Consider the following 20,747-nt stretch of genomic DNA (forward strand, 5'->3'; position numbering starts at 1 on the left):
AAACGAGCCGCCAGCGAAATGGTAATGAGATCTTGCTTGGTGCAGTTAATTTCGGTATCTGCTTCGGCCTTACTTCCTTCTCCTTGTTGCTCTATCTCTCACGCCATTCTCTCTCTCCCCTCTACTATATTTTATTTTCTCTTTTTTACTCTCGTTGCACACATGCCGAGTCGAATGTAATCACGGCGTGGGACCGGATGCAGGCCAGGGGCGGGTACTTGGCCGCGGAAAAAACGAACAACGACCGCGACATTTCGCGCAGAATGAAATTCCTATTCCGCATTGTCGGCGGTTTGCTACTGCAGTTGGCTAAAGTGGCTGAAAAAGGTCGATGGAATGGGATGAAAATGCTGCCGCAAGGAGAGGAGGCTGTACAGGTTGATGCATATTTCGTCGTCGTTGTCCTTGTCTCGGACGCGTCGTTCGACGCTTGGGAAACGCTTGCTCGAGAAATCCATTAACGAGCGGTTACGATTGCTGGACAAATAGCTTTTCATAATTCAACGCAGAAATTTTTTAATCTACGTCAATGGCGAATGGGGGACGGTTGAGAGGACTCAGAGAGATGGAAGAAAGAGGTGGAAGCAAAGAGGGTGGCGTTTTGGACGCTAACCAACGTTGGAAACGGAGACGAAAGCGAGTGGAGGCCGGTCAGCGCACGGACTCGCGTTCTTACATGCAAAATCTATTCCGATCTAGAAGCATCGGAATTTAGATTGGAGTTTAGCCTAGCCATAGTAGACGTAAGCCAGCGGTATGTATGAAACGGAACGCTGCGCTGTTTTTCCCAGAATATGCGGAATAACTTTCGTTTAAGATCTTTGATAACAGGTCTTTCTATTAGAATATAAACGAGACCCTCGTCGTTCCGATAAATTTTCGTTACGGAAAATAGTTGGGAATAATAAGTCATACATATATATGTAGGTTTTTGTTATACGCATATTACCTATACGGTTTTATAACATTGATCTACAATTCTAAATAGTTGAAAAGCAATATCTAGGTATTTACGTCGAGTCGCTTGAATTCAAGTAACTTGAGCTGACTTTTCTAACTTGTTAGTTATACTTGATTTGATATATTCTTTTAATTTTCAAACGAAATCGAAGTCCTTTCAGCTATTCCTTGAAACTTGAAATACACGTTCAACGACGTGAATTACTTACATACAATGTGAACTAGACACAAGTTCTTCTGAAGTGAATTTCACTTATTGTTAGTCCAGCATTCGCCTGATTTGCATGAACATAAGCTCGAGTAACCTGAATTCCTCTAACTCGATTAATTTCAAGAAGCTTCTACTCCCCGATAACCATTAATCACGATTCGATATTCCTAAGCCTCGTTATATTTCAATCTCTAATTTACTCGCAGGCTCCAAATGCCTCTACATCTCACGTAATCAAGGTCATTGACAAACACGTTGCGAAAGGAATCGTTGCACAGTCGCTTGTAGATTCGTTCTCGATCGTATAACTCAATCGTAGATCGAGCCGCACCTAGAAATTGACAGGAGCTTCGTTAATCGTAGACACGCGATCAACGCGAACGAACAACACTGATGAAATCAAGAGAATTGCGATCCGATGAAAGAGGATGAAGAGCGGTCGGAGTCGCGACCGACTGCAAACGTTGCAATCCACCATGGACAGAGAAAACGTTTTTTCGGTGGCACCGTGGAAGGAGAGGCTTGAAAGAATTTGCGGATATTTGCGAACACGTGTCCACATTGAATTCTATTCGCAAACACGGGCCGAGCCCGCGACGGCTTTATTGTGCGCGGTGTAGAACGTTGGGGTCGCTAGCCAGGTCTCGTACGTGCATTCTGACTGTTTGGTGAATAAATGATATGTTTAGTAATATCACATCGCGACTCGCTATTCGCGGCACACGCAGCAACGAACTAGATGGGAATGGAACAAACGGTCGATCGAGCTGAATAAATCGCGGAACGACGATGAAATGTGCAAAACCGATACGACATCGCCATTCTCTAAATTACTAGATATAACGTATGTGAGAAGTTTTATTTTAGTTTGTCGAAAAGTGATCCTTTTTCTTTTTTTATTTTACAATTTCTTTTATCTGAAGCAATCTATGCAGTCAACTATGTAATTATATTCCTCTTAAACCTTGAGTAGTTACGCGTTCTTCTTTTATACCTTAATTTTAAGCCAAACGTTTTTTATCATCTGATTTCTACCTGAAAAGTATCAGACTATCTACCTTAATTTCTTCATTTATGTATCGCTAGTACTTGAAGTTCAGTTATTCTCAATACATAACCATTTATACTTCGTCCCTATATGTACGAAAAATAATAGATAAAATAACAATAGGCTGACTTGAATATCCTTCATCTTCCTTCATCTTCCTTCATCACTTTTGCTGTTTTCGCCGAGTTCATACAGATAATTTTCTCCTTCTTTCACAACGGCGACACAACGTGTTAACAACGACACTGCTTCTGACCTAATTCCGAAGTCCCAGAACGGGTCCACGCGGTCGTTTTTCAAAAACATGTGAAATTACCGACGCGCACTACTATAAAACTACCGTGGTGCCTCGGCGAGACTCTGCATCACGTGTGTGTTTGCGATTAGGGAATGAAAGCGAACGCGTGGTACGTCAGAGAAGCGAAAACGGAAAGAAGGTCGAAAGGGAGGAGCACAGGAAAGAGATGATAAAAATGTCGAAACTCGCAAGAGTGCTTAACGGAACGGTGTACAACGTTCTCGCGTAAAAATGCTAGCGATGCATTTGCATACGGGGCGCGTAGATTCGTACGCGGCAGCAGCTACGTTGGAGAAAAGTGGCGAAGAGGTTGGTATGCGGCAGAGAGGCGGGAGGCTGGTATAGCTTGCGCACAGGCTATTCCCAAGGTACTTCCACTACGGGATCCCCCAATGCGATTTTACCCGTTGTAAATAGGATTCAACGTAAATGCAGTTACATCTATGTACACATACGTGTACGCAGCTTCCCGTAAATGATGTCGCGGCACTGTTTAAAAGTCCCTACGTCTCCCGACGGCGTCAAAACTTAGCCAACAGAATAGAGGGTTCCAGGAACGCAAAGTACGCTACGAAAATTTGCAAGAACGGGGACGCGATCGCGGTAAATGGAGAATCGCCTTTTTGATTCTGAGCGCGGTGAATAAACGCTTTATTTCTAACTACGGCTCGTTAGTGGGTCAGAATGGCGGTCGCGTTTCCGGAGCTTAGTTAGCGAAAGGGTTGGGGAAGCTACGAAGTTAAATGTTACCGCATTTCACTTAGGCCCGGTCTTTAGGAGATACTTTGCTCGTCGGTTTATTCGGAGTTTGGTGATGTAATTTTGTCGGATGAAAATCTTTCAGACACGAATCGACGTCGTTTGGATCTTCCAGGAAGTTAGAGGTTGGTGTTCAGAGGTGACTGCGTGAAAATTTTAGCTGTAATTCGAAGCTACGGGAGCGATATTTACTCTGGTCTAAATAAACTTTGACGCGGGATTTCTCTCTTTTTCGGAGCTTTTTATTCAGGTCGCCGGGATTGACGCAGACACGAACTATAACGAAACAATCAATACAATCCGCCGGAGTGTACAGCATTTAATATCGTTACTTCGATTGCTCGTTCCTGCTGGAAACTAAAGCGTTCCTGCGAAAGATCGAACCGTCTTCCATCGTGTTTCAATGGGCTCGCGTTCGATTTTTACATGAAACAAAGATGGGCGTTCGGTTTATGTTCAAGGATGGAAATGATTGATAAGATCATAGTAGGGTATTAGTTTAATTTCGTCGAACTGAAACTCGAACTCGTTGGCTGACAAAGTCAACCGACATTATCCCTTCCTTTCGTGCCTTTCATATTTTTTATCAGTTGGAATGAAGCGAACATATGCTATTTCCGCGACCGACCAACTTTTTGGCGATGAATGTTTCACTTAGTCTATTCCATTATTGATTCCGTTGGTGGTACTTGTAGGATCAGAATAGAAACCGTGTTATACCATCCGAAATGAACTCGCCTGTTCGGTAGGCTGAACGAAAAGGGGCGGTAGCGTATAAGAGGTTTTCCCTAGGAAACCTCGCATGCCGATTCGTTCCTCCAGCTGTCCTCCTTCGTTGTCGACGTTTCATGCCGTGAACCATACCACGAAATCAAAATTCCTCCTGCGGTGAACTATTTAGAATTCCATCTGTAGGAAGTAGGAAAGAGGATATCCCGTTTGAGAGTCTCGTCCCAGACCGAGCGTTTCGGATAAAATAAAATTGAATACCACAAATCATAGGCACCACGTGACGGCTTTGATAGCTCCGCTCGTGTAAATTATATTATACCCGTGGACGTCTGAGAAATATTTTAAGATAAAGTGTGGTACTGGTGCAAGGGGAATGGAGAAAGATCGTTTTGAAATTCCACGGCGAGGGAACTCACTTTCGGATACATCGGCTTTGCGGTTCGCTTGGTATCGGCTCAACCATTCGTCAGAGGTGTGTATCGATTTTACGATTTCCGTTTGCACAGAAAGTAACATACGTTCTATTTGCATCGACGTTAGAACGCAACTACTTTATTACGTAATAGCTCACTAAAGCATTTGGACACTTACCGGAGAAAACTTTATGTATATTGTGTGTGTATAGTAGTACATTTTGGAATTTCATTTCAAAAAATTAATATTCGGTTTGAACAGTTACTGATAAAGATAGTCCCATTGAATATCACGGCTTATTAATATAATAGATTATCGAATGTTTAAATACTTTTAATTAAATATCTTGTAGCTTCTATATTCAAATATATCAATATTCATATATATCCAAACTATCAATATGGTCATGATACATTCGTAAAACATTTCTACAAGCGTTTGAATACTATCGTAAACTAGTGTAAAGTCGAACTAAAGTTTGTATCGGTGAAACGTGCGATTAACTCAAAATTGCGAAACTGTCAACCAGATATTCGTGCAGTAGTACAGAGAGGGTTGTAGAGCGAGCCTTTGATTTTCACAACCGCAATATCGTTGAACAATCGCGACCGTAGATTTTATAATTGAACCGTTACAACGCAACAAAAGACGCTAATATTGTATTAGCCAAAAGTCGAAAGGGGAAACGTTTGCAAAGAAATTAATTTCGCTGCAAATTGTATTATAACGACTGCGGTAATTACGTTGCTGGCACTTTAGGTGTCCGCCAAGGTACCACATAATTGCATTCGGAGTGGGTTTTGCAGTCTGTTACGAAATGTATGCCTGAAAGGACCCCGGGTGGAAGACTCTCCTCTGTACGAATGGCTTCAAAAGATTTGTCGGCCCGAAGCCATGCCTCGCATGCTGATTCGTCTCTCTCTTGGTCGTCTTTCGAGCTGTTCGGCGCCCCGGGCTGCGTCTAGACTCTCGAGACGAGATTACTCAGACCCAAATCCTTCCGAGAAGGACCATTTAAACCTTAAAATTCAAACGAATCATCTCAAATGGTTCTAATGGCGCTAATACGATTGTCCTTACGATTTTCCTGGGAGAGCAATCGAATCAACCCTGTCCATTTCTCTTATTAACCGTCTCATTCGCATAATTAACTTTTATTAGATATATATTTCTCCTAGTTTCGATTCATATACAATTAATTAAGGTGTCCAGTTTACAAGGAAACTGGAGTGTCATCATCTTCTTCGTGCTATTCTTTCACCTTATAAAATTTAAAATATTCAGTCATTATCTCATAACAGCCTGTATAATAGTATAACTTTATAACTAAGTACGGCAGTTCCAATTATGGAGGTAGTATTATAAGTATTAAGATACTAATAAATTTTACTTTATTTAATATCTTACAATACAAGACACATGATTCAAATGAAACAGTTTGATAGTAAAATAGCTAGAAAACAAAAGCAATTCAGATTTGTCTGAAAATCAGGCGACGCCTGATTTTAATTGTTAAACGCATATTGTTGTAACATTTCAAAAATTATCTATCCGTATGACAAGAAAGAATTGAAGTTAAAACCACTAGCTCCTACTGCACGTTGATTGGCTAGTGGAGGCAACTCCGCTTAACCCGTGCGTTTCGAGTGCTCGCATAGCAAGGTAAGCACATTTTGAAGCATCTTCCCTTTAAAAAAAGGAGGAAAAAGAAGAGAAGAAAAAATTTAAAGCACGAGATACGCTCTCGGAGTTCCCCTGAAAAGCTCCGTACACGTTAGTGAAAAGATCTTGAGGCTGGGAGAGGTTCCCCTATACCGCTAGAACACGTCTCGGTCGCTCATTATGCAGACCGTGGCTCGCGTTCCCCGCAATTCTACGGAACAAATATCGTTTCGCGGCAACGGGACGCAACCGCGCGTGTTTCGCTCTCCCGCGGGCTCATTAAAAGTCCGTCGAAGCGCAAGAGAGCGGGAGAGGGTCGTGTGGCGGCCGTGAAATCGCGTCGCGACGTGGCCAGCACGTGCAACCGCGTGTTCCATTGCTTCAGCTTCCGTTCTGCCTTTTCCGTGTCATTTGTATCGCGCGTCGAAACCCGGGTTTCGCTTTAAAGTCGCTTTAAAACTCGTCGCAACGAGGGACGAGCGCAAAATTCGGTGCAAGAGAAAGGAAGAAGAAGGACCGCGACGAAACGCGTGGATGGTTGAGATCGTGCCACCCAGTTCGAGTCGGGGGCCAGGCAATTTTCTCGTGAGGAGAAACAATAAAAAGCGTCGAGAGAGACAAAGGGCGAGAGTGAATCGCTGCGGGCTAAGATCATGCGGCTCGGTGATGGATCGCATCTCGTTTCGCGAATATAGATCGGTCTTGTAATGCGTCCTCGTGAAAGGTAGTCCCGAGCTGCTTTCTCGACAGGGGCCTCGATGGGCTGGCTGATACTGTCAAAAGTATGGTAAGTTAGGCGTGAACCCTGTTGATATTACTGCATCGACGATCATCTTTTGATTTTCATGACGCAACGCGACGCGTCGAGCGATTAACGCGCGGAAGTTGAAATGTTAACAATTTATAGATTGCTGAACTCAAATATCTAAGATGTGTATATAAGTCACGTCATTCTATAAACCTTCCATTTTTCTATTTAAAAATTAGGCAAATAGATGAGAAATATTTATTTATTTATTATTTAATATTCACGTATGGCTATATGCGATTTAATGTATCACATAATAGTTATTCTGCGTTGACAAGCTTTACAATATTTCTGAAGTTTTTCTCAAGCAGAAAGTTATGCAAACAATCGGTTCCACTGCAGTTTTTAATCGTTGCAATATCGATGGGACGTGCGTAATCAAATTATCGTTAATACGATGCATCTCTGTTGCCCATTACACTGAAGAGATGGTCGCGCGGCGTGAAATATTGGGATGCTAAAATCCGTTGTCATTATCGTCGTTTAATTATTATTAAATTATGCGATAGCCGCAGGACAAACGTTCTAACGGTAGGTAACAATGGAGGTGAGGAGGTGTTTGTAGAACAATGTTATCGCTCTTTTGCGAATTCCGATAAACGAGCATTCGGAAATCATTGTCTTCCAAATTTCCAGTTTGACGTTTCGTTTGACGTTTCATTTGACATCCATAATTAATCCTACAACGCAATGTAGGAACCGTTTTTGAAAATTGTTGTTTTATTCATCACGGTTTAGGTTCAGTGAAGTCGGTAGCGATCACCGTTCTCATTCTTCTATCTTTTGTTAATTTCTTAATTTCATTACATAAGTACACGATTAATTTTTAATCCTCACGAAACAAGTCTCTTACTTCCATTAGTCCATTCATCGTAAGATGACGTAAGTAATAATAAATTCTAAAGTAAGCTTTTAAAAACGTTGCTTGTATCATCACTTTTCAATACTTTCAATTTATGTGCGTGATCAGTATGATTTTTAAACTGCTCGTTTAGGATAAATGAGACGAAAATATCATCGAACTCGTACAAGAAAGCTTTTGGATGGACGAATACCATTACCGACTCCGATATTGGCTTTAACCGTTGAAACGCATATTATTCTGGACAATTATCATATTTTATAAAACTGTTGCGTCGTTGGAAGTCCACGGCGATCCCGCGTACACTATATAAAATAGCAATTTACACAGTGTAGATCGCGTTCGTTAGAGGCGAGATTAATGCAGCGCATGCAAGTCGAATGATCGCCGCTGTCACGAATCGCATACGTCTCGTAAATACGTCACTCTGTTATCGTCGGCTGATATGAATCCGACAACTGATTCGATACATATGCAAATTCGTAGACACGTGAACGCATAGTTATTGAGCCGTGAAATACGATTCGTCGATAAATAACGATAACTTGGGGCCGCCGATCATGCCGAAATTACGTGGCCACGGTCACAGTCGAGCGAAGGTGAAACAATGATTATCCCTGTCGCGTTACCGGGCACCGAAATTCAATGTTTGTTGGCCAAGCGATAAGACTTTCCAGCTGACAAGTTTATCGTGTTCGACGATCGCTACGAATTTTGACGGGCAGCGTTTGGATTTTCAGTCTGATCACCTGCCTTCAACGGTGCGTATTGTATATTTTATATCGTAAAATATATTGCAAAAAATGAAAAACACACGGAAACGTTATGTAAAACCGATTGCGATATCGGTAGGTCATTTCGACGTAACAAGATGATCGATCGATACAAGTTATTGCATTCCTTTTAGTTCCTTTCAAATTCGAGATACAATCTGTCCACAGATGTTTCAAACAAATCGATCATACACTTCGAAGTAACGTTATGAAACGAAAAATAAGCACTCGTTTCTTACAGGCGAAAAATTTAACCGCTAAAACGTTATAACGAGAACGTGACCGACCGAGATTTTTGACGATTTTTTATCATGAAACGTTCTAACGAATTTGAGGAGGACAGTCGAGGAAATCTGATACGTAAATTTCACTCACGAAACGAGCGTGTCTTCTCAGGTTGGAGATTTTAAGTCTAATTTTGTTCACGTCATTTTGCGAGCTATATTATTTCCTGACATTCCTATTTCCATAAAGAGACTGGCAGGAATACGATAACGTGGGCCATTTTATTTCGCCGTATTGTTGTCGAACGTTACCTAATTAGCAGAAATTAGGCGTTAGGTTTCAGTGCAGGGAGAAACGGAGATTTGGCGAAACATGGCTACTGTACAAGGGAAAGTTAGTGTGGGTCTGCTAAATTGGGTTTAACTTCTATTGGGTTCCTCCGGCCGTCCAACCAGGATTCATCGATTGTATTGTGGCTAAGCCAATTACTGATACAGGCTTTTGTCTTTTGTCCTGTCCGACCGATGTATCTTCCCAATGGCCGATTCTTTAAGCAAAGCCGCCAGCGTGCACGCGGAACTGTTCATTTTTAATTCAGCTTCGTTTACCAGCCAGCAACTTTTGCGCGAAATAAAACACGGCCGAGCAGATATAACGCTAACTACGGACTTATTGCGGTTCCCATTCCCTGATTTCTCTGCGCGCAATTATGAACTGCACGTAAGAGGATTTACCGAGTCATCCTTCGCGTTCGTTTGCAGTAAATAATTGCATTTTTAAGCACGTTGCTCGACCTGTTGTACTCTTGTCGTGTCAACGCCAAATCCAAATGCGACACTTTATCGCTTTTAATCCTTCCACTGTGTCGCGTGTTACAATCGAATTTCGCGGGTTTTGATAGTGGGCCCAGTACGCCGATAGCGAACAATGTTCGCTATCGCTATTCGCTATCGGCGTACAGTTAACAGCCGTCGAGAATTAGCAATTGAAAGGGACATCTATCGTTAGCAGTCAATCGTATTTATTTCCAATCATTCGCTACATTGAATTCTCGACATTTCTTTCAACACCGTTATTATTATCTATACGCGAACAAACGCATTTTTCAGTGTTACACACGTTTGTGAATTTTCCCGTCGAATTGAATCGTTGCTCCATCGGCTGGAGTGGATATTGTAACGATTTCTTTTAATGTGGTGTAATTTTGGAGAAAGAACGTGGAATATTTGAAAAAAGTCTTCATATTATTACGGCCATGAGAAAGGATCGAAAGCGGTTCTCGTGGGAGGACGGTCTCTTTCTCAATCGAAAAAAATGTCTGCGGAGGGTCGATCCGATCTTGTTGCGCTTGGCCGAGAAGGCACTTTAAATACCAGCGGCCGTCAGATGATTCGTCACACGAATAAACCTACTTTCACTCCGGGAACCGAAGGCACGAGGATGTTGACGTAGTCTCGAGTGGCGGAATGGTACCGGGGACATCATCATTTTCACTCGACGCGATGCGACGGGGTAGCTGGCCGCCAATGTTTAGAAAGTGACGCGCGATCGGGTGAGATACATTTACATGGCTATTTTAAAACAACGACTGAGCAAACAGTCTTCCGTCGAAGTTTATTTAGACTCCAGAGAGAAGCCTGGATTCCACGAAAGGGATTAATGAGAAAAGAGATAGTCAGTTGGCTAAACATTCCTTTGTGCTTGTCCGAAATACTTGCTATAGTGAAAACGCTTGTCAACCATTTAACGTAATTAATATACTTTTTCCTTATTCGCCCTGTCTCGTCCATCGGACAGATCTATAAAACCTCGACTTAATCTAAGCATCAAAGTATCCTTTGCAATGTCGAGACGGCATTGACTTTGGAAAAAGATCCGCTAATGTACTTTTTCTGGTTACCAGAATCGAATAACACCGGAGGAAGAAATCCTTAATAATTATTTCTGTCGCATCTCCGGACTTATCCGTAGGAACAGAGGCGAGTAGAACGAAACGAGGGACGTATATTACGACGGTGTCTTACGTTCTAGACTGAGTCCAGAGACCACTCGACGGTACGATACAAAGGATCAAATCTGCCAGCTCTTAACAATCCCCAGCTTAAAACGCAATCCTCAAGGTGAAACTGGCTTAAGCGACACTTGGACGATGTTGAAGCCGAGAAGAGCATCCAGGGTTAGAGAATCGGGTTATAGAACCGACCAGAAGATGCCGGCGCAGCAACGAAACAGATAGATGGAGGGACAGTCGCAGTTTTGGTCGCTGGATGAAGAAGGATTGCGGCTCAACTTGGCCCCTTCCTGTTCGCTGCTTAGTTGTGTTCGTCCTTCCATATCTCCGGCTGTTCCTGGAGCACTAGTGTAAAGTCGACTTTGCCGAGTCAGCTTTACCGTGTAGTTTTACGCTCGCTCCTCGCGTCCCTTGCCGGCTTCGTGCTGCAACCCTTTTCTGTCAGTCGCCCCTCGGCCCGCGCGTGCGAGCCTAGCATTGTATCGAAATTCCCGAGAGCCTTTCCTGCTTCGGGACGAAACAAAAATGCTGCTGCACGGTCGGCCCTCTTCAAAGACCCGCTAGGCTAGGCACGCTCGAGCTTCTTTCCCCTACGGGAAAGAAACGGCTGAATCGGACGCGCTTGCGACTGTCGCGCGCGTGCTCCTCCTCTCTACCGCCTTTTACACTGTACCAAGGACAAACTTACGTTACGGAGAGGCCGTCGATACCACATATTGACTGTTTCCTCGCGGATTACGGATCTACACCTTTCTTCTGGTAATCCTTCTCGAATGGACTCGAAAATTGCGATACCGACAATTTTACGTTAAGCTGAAAGGATACGTGCTTGGAACATCGAACACTAGTATTTGGGATTCCGAGCGATTGAATGGAGTAAAGATTTGAATCGACATACTTGTATACACAAGCAGGTAATAGAAACATAATAGAGACAGGAGCTTGCTTTTCTATCGGATTTTTATTTAGAGGACCAACAACTTTCAACTGACAACGAGTATAGTTGACAGACCATTACCAGTGTGAATTGTGGAATATTGTTTACAATGACTAGTAAAGAATTTAAAAGATTTAGAGGGTAGGAAAATGAGAGTAACTAACAGGAAATTTGGAAGGAAGACGCTATTGTTTGTTCGCATAGTTAGAGATGACACGTACTCGTAAGGGCATGCTAGTTACTGGGAGCGAATTCATTATATGCATACCTATACGTGTTGAAGGTAGAGAAGATAGGAAGATGTTTTGAAAAAATTTGCATTGACGAATTTTTCCTGGTAACACGGAGATCCCGATGAGAATGTATATTGCGGTTGAGGATTACGAAGCTGATATCCAGTGGAGCGAAATGTCACAGTTTTGTTATGAAAGTCACGCACGCGCCATTATATCACTCGGTTGGGCATTTTTTCGTGAACGATGCCCGGAACTTTGAGGTTAACGCGTGGAGAACGAGACCGGTCCCATCAAGATTTCACAAACCGGCTACTTTCTTGCTACCACGCTGCGCGGGGCGTGCGTGACACGTTTTTATGCGAGCTGCCGCGATCCGGTTGACGATGAGATTCCTCATTTTGCAAGATACATGTTTACGGCGCTGCGCTGGCAGCGCATCAACGAAGACGAACGACGAGGTCGGGTTAGGTTTGTGTAGGTTAACCGAAATCTCCTTCCCGGGCTTGTTGTTTTATTCTTTCTCTCTTCTTCCTCGTTCTTGACTCCTTCGCTCTCTGTTACTCTCATTCGGCTCACTTCATCGTAGCAGATTTTGCTCAGCCAAGCGTGTCATCATATTTTTCAACGCAGCAGCTGCGAGCATTGTCACGATCGGACTTAATGAGCACCCGTTTTCTTTTTCCTTCGGTTACTTGTACACCTTGGCGAGAAATATTAATTTTGCGGTGAAAAAAGGGGGAAAAAGAGAGATGAACGTGTAGAGATTCGATAGTTTCTAGCATGACAGAACGTAGAGGAATATTTGTCTTCTGAGGATGCTCTCCAGTTAGACCGTGGAGAAAGGAAAATAGCCGGGGTACGTGTTTTATCATCTTAAAAGAAGACTCGTTATCTGTCTTGCTTTTCTTCGCCTTTTTCGTCGTCTTACTCTGCAGTTGATCTTATAAAGCACACGCCTGGTCATATCTCTAGATATAGCTTAATGCCGTTGTTCCGTTGTAGAGAGGCAGGAATTGCCCGAGAATGTTTGCCCCATTATTCCCTTCGCTGACGATGTCCGGACCACAATAGGAGAACGGATAACAAGCAGTAATATTTTAGAAATTTATAGTCGCTGGCATGGGATGATCATTGGATAGTTTCGATTCTAGTAGACTTCGATCCGCTTTAACATGTATCTATCCATTTTGATTGGCCCCAACTCACTTGAACCTTCAACTTCATAGTCGAGTCGACTGCGCTTCAACCGGTTCAATTCGCGCCTGTTCATTCTGTTCTGGATCGTGTCAAATTGCGCAAATTCCAATTATTCTCATAGTCACTAAATTTCGAAGCACTAACGTCATAAAAATATATACAGTATCGAGATTCAACAGACATCAAGGGGAAAACAGACGGCAGAAATAAAGCCCCTATAACACGGTCCCAAATCACGGGAAGATTCATCGAGGTATTTCAGGGTCCTGCACGATCCTCTCATTTCCCAGCTCTGTTTCATCTTATAAGGCAAACGTCGACATCTCGCGGAGCCAGCTGTTGCTGGTCGTGGAACATCTTCCGAGCTTTCTCTCTGATCCCTCGCTCGTCTCTGTCCTCGTCTTTTCTGTTCTTTTTTTATCATACTCTCTGTTGGATAGCCGTAGTCCGCCGACAACACACACTTTTCTACCGCAACACAGAACGTATGTATCTGTGTGTGATTGTGTATCAAAAGGAATGATGCATGGAGGCCGAAGGACAGAAGAAGGTGGAACACAGAAGGGAAAAGAAAGAGTATGAGTAGATGATGGCAAACGAGGATGGAGAAGAAGGAGGTGGTAGATGAGAAGGAGATAGAGGCCTAAAGAGGCATGAACGAAGACAGTCTGTAGAGGGGAAGAGGAGGAACTAGTTATGATAATGAGGAGATGCAGTGATAGCTTCGCGTCCGCTCCAGCTTTGCTCTGCTTCGCTTGACTCCCTCTTACCTTCTTCGCTCTCTGCCCGTATGGCAATGATCTTCGAGACCGCTTACACCTTTTATGCCTTATTGTCCGAGATGGCCGTTATCCGTGCGAGGCCGCAATCTGTGGCATCGCGACCGCCGTCCTTTGCGTGTACGTGAACGTGCACGCGTTTGCCAATGTCTGCGTGCCTGCATCTCCTCTCTGCCAGTACACCATCGTATAATGGGATGGGCTGCTCACTTTAAACATGGTAAATAACTCGCAGTGGCGCCGTATTATCTGGAACGCGGCCCGAGCGTCATTTCGAGATGCGCAACGGAAATGGAGATTTTTTCGGGGCGTTGCTTGTTTCGTCGTAACCCGACCGCGATGCGTATATGTATATGTATGATGATTTCCACCGCAGAGATCTGCTTACGATGCCCCGTGAACTAGCAGTAATGGCTGCCTCACTATGAAAATTACTGTGAATACACTTTGGATACTCTTTCTTAACATATGGATACATAGACTTTGTTACTCTTGTTATAAGATGGAAAGAAAGAAATGTCATTTCTCTCAGTGTCGTAAGAACATCCGCGAGTGTCAATGTTGAGCTGCGGTAGCATCGTGAATAATTGAGTCAAAAAAAGGCCGAGGCAGCAGAGATGAAGATGGCGAAGATTAATCTCAACCGGAGAGGAATTAAAGGTGTATTGAGTTTCCGTTGAAAGGAACAAACTGGTTGCCGCGGTGAAGTCACGATCGGTGTGTTAACTTTCGGAGTAGGTGGGACATTCCGAGGGACTCTCTCTGGCTGCCCAACAGGCAGCGAGATAACATCTTGAGAATCTTCGAATTCCACTGTGTTCGCCACTGAGAACGAATTATCTGTAAATTCGACAAATTATCGGTGGTATCGTTCACACGCGTTCAAGAGCAACGCGGCTGGCCGATGGATACTCACGTCTTGTTAAGGATTATCGGACCACGGCAAAGGCTACGGGTCGCTGGTTTTCCTCGGACGGCAGATAAATTCCAACTATTCGGCTACTTAACTCGTATTATAGTTAATTGGTAGAACGGCTGCTGCGTCCGTTTAATGGCTCACTCTTAACGATGCTTCCATTTCGAGCTGAAACGGCCGCGCTTCTGCCCTACCAGCGTTACAGAGTCACGCCTCACAACCAATTAGTCCACGGCCACGTTAGGAAAGCAATAATCGTTAATAGATTAATTATTCCGCAGGCACGTATTCATTGGCGTCCCGGTTTCTTGCGAGACATCTCGACGGCTCTCATAAATTAAGGAGTTTGAGGTAATTAAGGAACATCCAGGCGATTCGCGGCTGCGTCATTTTTTCCTTTTTTTCCAAGCCACGTTGCACTCCTCGAGAGATTACTCGAGAAATTAAGGGCGTTAATTATGGGAACGAGAACAACGTAGCGTGATTCGCAATTTCTTATCCTCGACCTTCTACTATCATCTTTTATGTCACTGACGAAATTCTCCTCGTGTAAAATATCACCGAGTTATGTTAATACTTTGAATCAGTGTACATCTTAATCGCGAAATACAAAATCCAACAGAGTAGTTACTTACGTGTCGTAAAAGACTTCCTTGATTTACAGTCTTCGATCACGTTCTCTATCGCATTCTCAATTGCGTTGCAAGCAGAAATCTAATCGAATCACAACGCAGCCGATACTTGACAAATTAAAAGTGTTGCATGTTCGCAAGACGTTGGTCGTGGGCTTGCGGAAGGTGTACCTTGTCAGTAAGGTCCTATTTCTCTCTATACCCTGGCGAGACGCGTTCGATTCAATTCACCGAGTAACGAGCTTCACGTAACTGCGGTTTTCTATCCGCTCCATTGTGTGTGCCGGCGTGGAAAAGATGCTAGAGGTTTTCTGTACTCGCTGCCCCTGTCATCTGATTATGATGGTAAGAGCTTACGCCATTACCAAGTTGACAAGCAAACGGTCCTCAGTTACTTCTTGCCGTTCGATTTCTCTGGATAATGTATTGCGTTTACGAGTCGACGAAGGTGCCGGCACCTGGTATTCGGTTCGATTCTCCGTGGAGACAAACCTTTTGCCGGCTAGGGACATCTTGCGTGCAGTAATGAGCCGCAATAAGATAGTCAGAATAAAAACGGGGTTGGCCTTTGTATTTCTTTTCTGCCTCCTCTTGTTGTTCCTTCCTCTTGATTCGTCGTTTCTTTTTCTTCTTTGTCGACAATGAGCCAAGGCGGACCGACGAACGCAAGATACCACGAAAAGAGACGTCGAACTCCGACGTGGGAGGAAACGTAGCGTGATAGCTAGCCACTTGCTCGTATATAACCTTATTCGTCTAACAGTTCGCCTACCTTGCCTCTCTGTCCTATTCATTTCTGGCTATCAACTTTATTTCTGTCCCCGCAAAATAGTCGTGTTTTTCTTTCGCTTGCCGCTGACAATTTTCCTGTTGCTCACTGACGCCGTAGTTGGTCGTCGACTGGCTGACGTGAAGCGAACAATTGGCTAGGTGCATTTCGAAACAAATTGTATTAGAATGTCACAAGCTTACTTTATGGAGGCTCAGTATTTTGTATTATTCTTGGCGTTGATAGCGAAGAAAATATTGTTGTTTGTCAGAGAGTGAAACGATTCTGTTGAAGGATATCCATTAATTAACATCTATTTCAATCAAGGGTCGTCTTATCAAATACGATACAATCAAAACCAATAGGTATCCGTATAAAATACATTTTGGGACAGAGCGAAATAAAAATACCTTTGTGATTTCCTGAAGATACTACGGTACCATAAAAAGGGCACTCATCGGGTCAAAAGAAGCAACACCGATGAATACCGCAGTCCTTAGAGGTTTATATCGTTATACGATGAAACGAATTTACGCTTTTCTCATCATTGCATTTACAATCATACCGGAAGCGATCTTTTTCTTCCTTGTTTGTTTCCATAACGAAATTTTATCAGCCCCGCGATTCTATCCAAAACTCGAAGCGACGTATCAAAAGTGATACAGGAACGAACCGATTAATTCAGGCGGCGTGACACTACGCTGCAGGACGCTCGTTACGTTCGAACGAGATTCCAACCGAGAAATTCACATTCGCGCGAACTCTCTCGGCTGGTAGGCAAGCGCGAAGCAATTGGTACGAGCCGAGGAAAGCTCCACGATAGAGGAGAAGTATTTCCCTAGAGATGGATGAAAAAATAGGTACAGACGAAAAGTGGGACGGATAAATGGACGACATTCGTCCGACTGCTTGGTCGGGGAACACATAATTTATTAAGGAACCTGCCATCGTTCCATCCAATATTTTGGATATTCAACCAGGAATTAACCTTTTTTTTACCAAAGAAAACTTCTATATTCGTATCGTTGTCTTTTTCTCTTACTTAGTAATAGATGCAAATATAGCTACATTCTGCTCGTGTAACGACTATATCCTTCAATTGGGTCGTTTTTATGATGCAGCACGTTTTGTTCGTCTTTCTTTCCTAGTGGAATTAGATAAATGTCAGACTATACGTCTTTTTCTTCTATTTTGTAATTGTTAATTATAGCTCTCCGACGTATGCAGGATGCAAGGATAATATAGTTACCTCGTACAACATACTTCAATTGAGCTGCTTGTATGGGTTTACATCCTGTGTATTCAATTTTCTTGGATATTCAAGAAATGAAGTAAACGCTGATCTATATGTCTTTTTCTCTTATTTCATAATTCTTAATTTTACCTTTGCGAGGTGTATAAGGACGATGTAGCTATATGGGTATCCCCGCTCTATAATTTGCCAACTAATAACATTGGTAAATTAAAAAGTTATAATGTGCAAGTTAGAAAATCCCCTCACGCAATCCCACAATTTGACGCCAAATAGGATAATTGAATAACTAGTAACTTATAAAATTTTATGTCATTTTTATCGTCAGACCTGTTACTGCCATGCAAGAGAATTTAGTAGCATTAATAACTCGCAACTTATGACTTGTAAAATTTTGCTTATGATATTAATTCAACAACCGCAATAACCACATGTTTCGGTGAGATCGTTTCTACGAAGCTACATCCCGTATTCGGTTTTCTCGGAATTCATTTAGCTTCTTCCGTCAGTTATCTCCTGATAATTGCACGGTATCATCAAAGATACATAATTGAAACTGCGTAACGGCACCGTTCCTCCAGCCTGGTGAAGCTTTAGTATCGGCACGTTTCTCGCGAATACGATACCCTCATTCCGCTACTTTTGCTCTCAACCTGTCAGTCCTTTCTTCATCGCGTCCGTGAATCGTCTCACCGCAACTTTTTGTATCGCGTTTCAACCTCACGCGCAGAGAATTCTTGTCGCCGGTGTTTCCCAGGGCGAACCTTCGAGATCCGCAACCGCAAAGGATACATTCGATCGATAGCATACGATAAACCCACAGAGACTCGGCAAAGAAAATATACGCCGAATATCTGCGACATTTTAAAGGCGAGTCCAACGGAAAGTTAATTTTATTCATGTTGGGGTTATTCGATGTGTAAACAGAAAAAACTCGTGGATAAATTGTAAGGCAGAAAATATATTTAAATAGAAGTATAATTATAAGTAAGAATACAATTTGAGCTGGTCCAGATCCGCACGCTAGCTGTGTTACCCAATAACTGAAAACCCCGAAGCCAACGTCGCTTGTCTACTGTTTATGGTTTGACTTCGTCGCAGTCTTTTGTCTACGCGCTGTCGATGGCTTCAGTGCTTGAGGAAACTAAAAGGACCAAATGTGGACTTTTCTTAGAAGTGGTAACCACTTCAACAATTCAGGTGAGAGCTCCAGAATGAATTATGGCAACGGAGGATAATGGTCAGTTCATTAGTTCATTAGATAGGCCAGTTCATTAAAAAAATGCTCATTAGGATGCATCTGCAATTTTACGAGTAAATTAATATTAGAGGCAAAAGTTTTTAATCAATTAGGGGAGTGGTGTACAGATTATATATTTTTATGGTGATCTACAAGTCTATTTTTGATATGCTATATTTTCTATTCGCGATGGTACTTCATTATTGATAAATTTGTATCTCCCTAATATCATGTTTTCGATGTGTTTTATGAACGCGTTGCGATGGTTTTGTGCAACGAGAAGTAGTTTCTTTCTCTGGGATTTTTTAATGATGACAATCTAATTTTAACGTCGAAACTGTAATTGTTGATTACATATGACCAGGTTTGATATAGATGTAAACTACTTATGAACGTTTAACGTTATTAACAGACTAAACAGCCAACATAAATCGTACATGCAATATAATCTGATAGAATCCGATAAAACGTCAAGTATGAACACATAATTGCGTCTATAATAGTGATGTAGACTCTATGACCAGCCGATCGGCGATCTGGTATATCGATGGTGAATAATTGAGGCGTGCACAGCGCGGAATCTCGACGAAGGTTTACGGGAGAATTTCGGTGGCTTTATCACCGTAATCTCACAAAGGAGCCGAAAGATTTTCAGCTGCTTGACATTCCTCGCATTGGGCGAACCCTGTGCGTTCACCGAAGCGTTGATCACTGCTTGCGGAGCTGCCATTCGGCTTCCTACATGAATGCCACGCGTTTACCGGTGCATATGCGTGCATGCGCCAAAGGTTATGTAAGTGGATTAGTCTCGTGTCGTACGCTGTTCTCGTCCTACCATTGTACGTAATTCACGCGTTGATTTGATCGCCTTTTAGTCACCTGATAAAACTATCCGAATACCATTTAACGTGCACGACGTGTTTAATTTATCACTAGGAATTAATTTCATGGAACGTTCCACATGTCTCAGATTCGCTGTTTCCTTTTTCCTCTTTGTCGCAATGAAATCCGACGTTAATGATAAGGTATAGATGCGCGCCACCCGTATACGTTATAATTGATATCGGACAAACGAGAGCCAAAGGCAGCCAGTCGACGTTTATCTGCAATCGATTCTCTGATTAATTCCGCAGCTATCGCTCGAGGATAACGCCAGCTTCGTTATTACAGCGTAGATCTAAATAGAGGATAGAAAAAAGAAATAAAAGAGGGAAAGGTGAGATCAATTGCGTCCAAGGCGTACGGAAGCCATCTCCGTGGTGGTCCTCGTAGCGTCGTGAATCATCGACGGTGTGTATGGGTGGGAAATAAATTAGCGCTGCGAAAGATGTCAATTCCGATGCGCGTTGTATCGCTCGTTAAAACGCTTTACGACCGGTGTTCGAACGTTTGCGGCGTGGACGGCAGCCACCAGTTCGATGGTTAGCTACGATCAGCCACGACTGTGAACGAAACCCGGCGTGTATCAGCGATAGTTGGAATTGCGGAATATTCTGCGGTCTGGCAAATCGTTTTTCAATAATTGCTCGCCACCGCGTACCGCAAGTACGAGCCATCAGGAAGGCGATAGAGGGAAAAACGCGGATCTAGTCTGACGTTCTCCCGCCTCTGACTGGCTCTCCGCCTTTCTCGAAATTTGCGAGCTCCACCCGTCAGACAGTGGAATGTCTAATTGCGAGGCAAAACCTCCTTTAACCTGGTTGCCAGCCGCCCGTACACGATCGCCCGTAACTCGTGCCAGGTTAGTCGATCGTTCATTAAACGTCTATTTTAATGAAACGTTACGTCGTTTTCTTCCCCCTTCGTCTTTCATCCGATTAAATTGACTCGAATTCTTCACTTTTCACGTCGAAGATCACGTAGAAATACAAAGATTGATTTATCGAACTGAAAGTTTTTCGTTAGACAATCTGATACGTGTTCGACGTCCGACTGTTGTAATGGTGGCTTGACGCCGAACGGATCGACTAATTTAGTCTCTGACTTGTTCATCGAACTATCGACCGCAGCTCGCAGGAACTTGCTG

At 43.1% G+C, this 20,747-nt stretch overlaps 1 protein-coding gene across 1 annotated transcript in view; it reads left to right on the top strand.

Annotated features, from left to right (window-relative positions):
- LOC100748651 (MOXD1 homolog 2) overlaps nucleotides 1-20,747 on the top strand; it is a 172,172-nt gene that overhangs the window by 88,472 nt on the left and 62,953 nt on the right. The gene's annotated exons all lie outside the window — the stretch shown is intronic.

This window comes from Bombus impatiens, unplaced genomic scaffold, assembly GCF_000188095.3.
Source record: "Bombus impatiens unplaced genomic scaffold, BIMP_2.2 scf_0487, whole genome shotgun sequence".
Taxonomy (NCBI): Eukaryota; Metazoa; Arthropoda; class Insecta; order Hymenoptera; family Apidae; genus Bombus; species Bombus impatiens.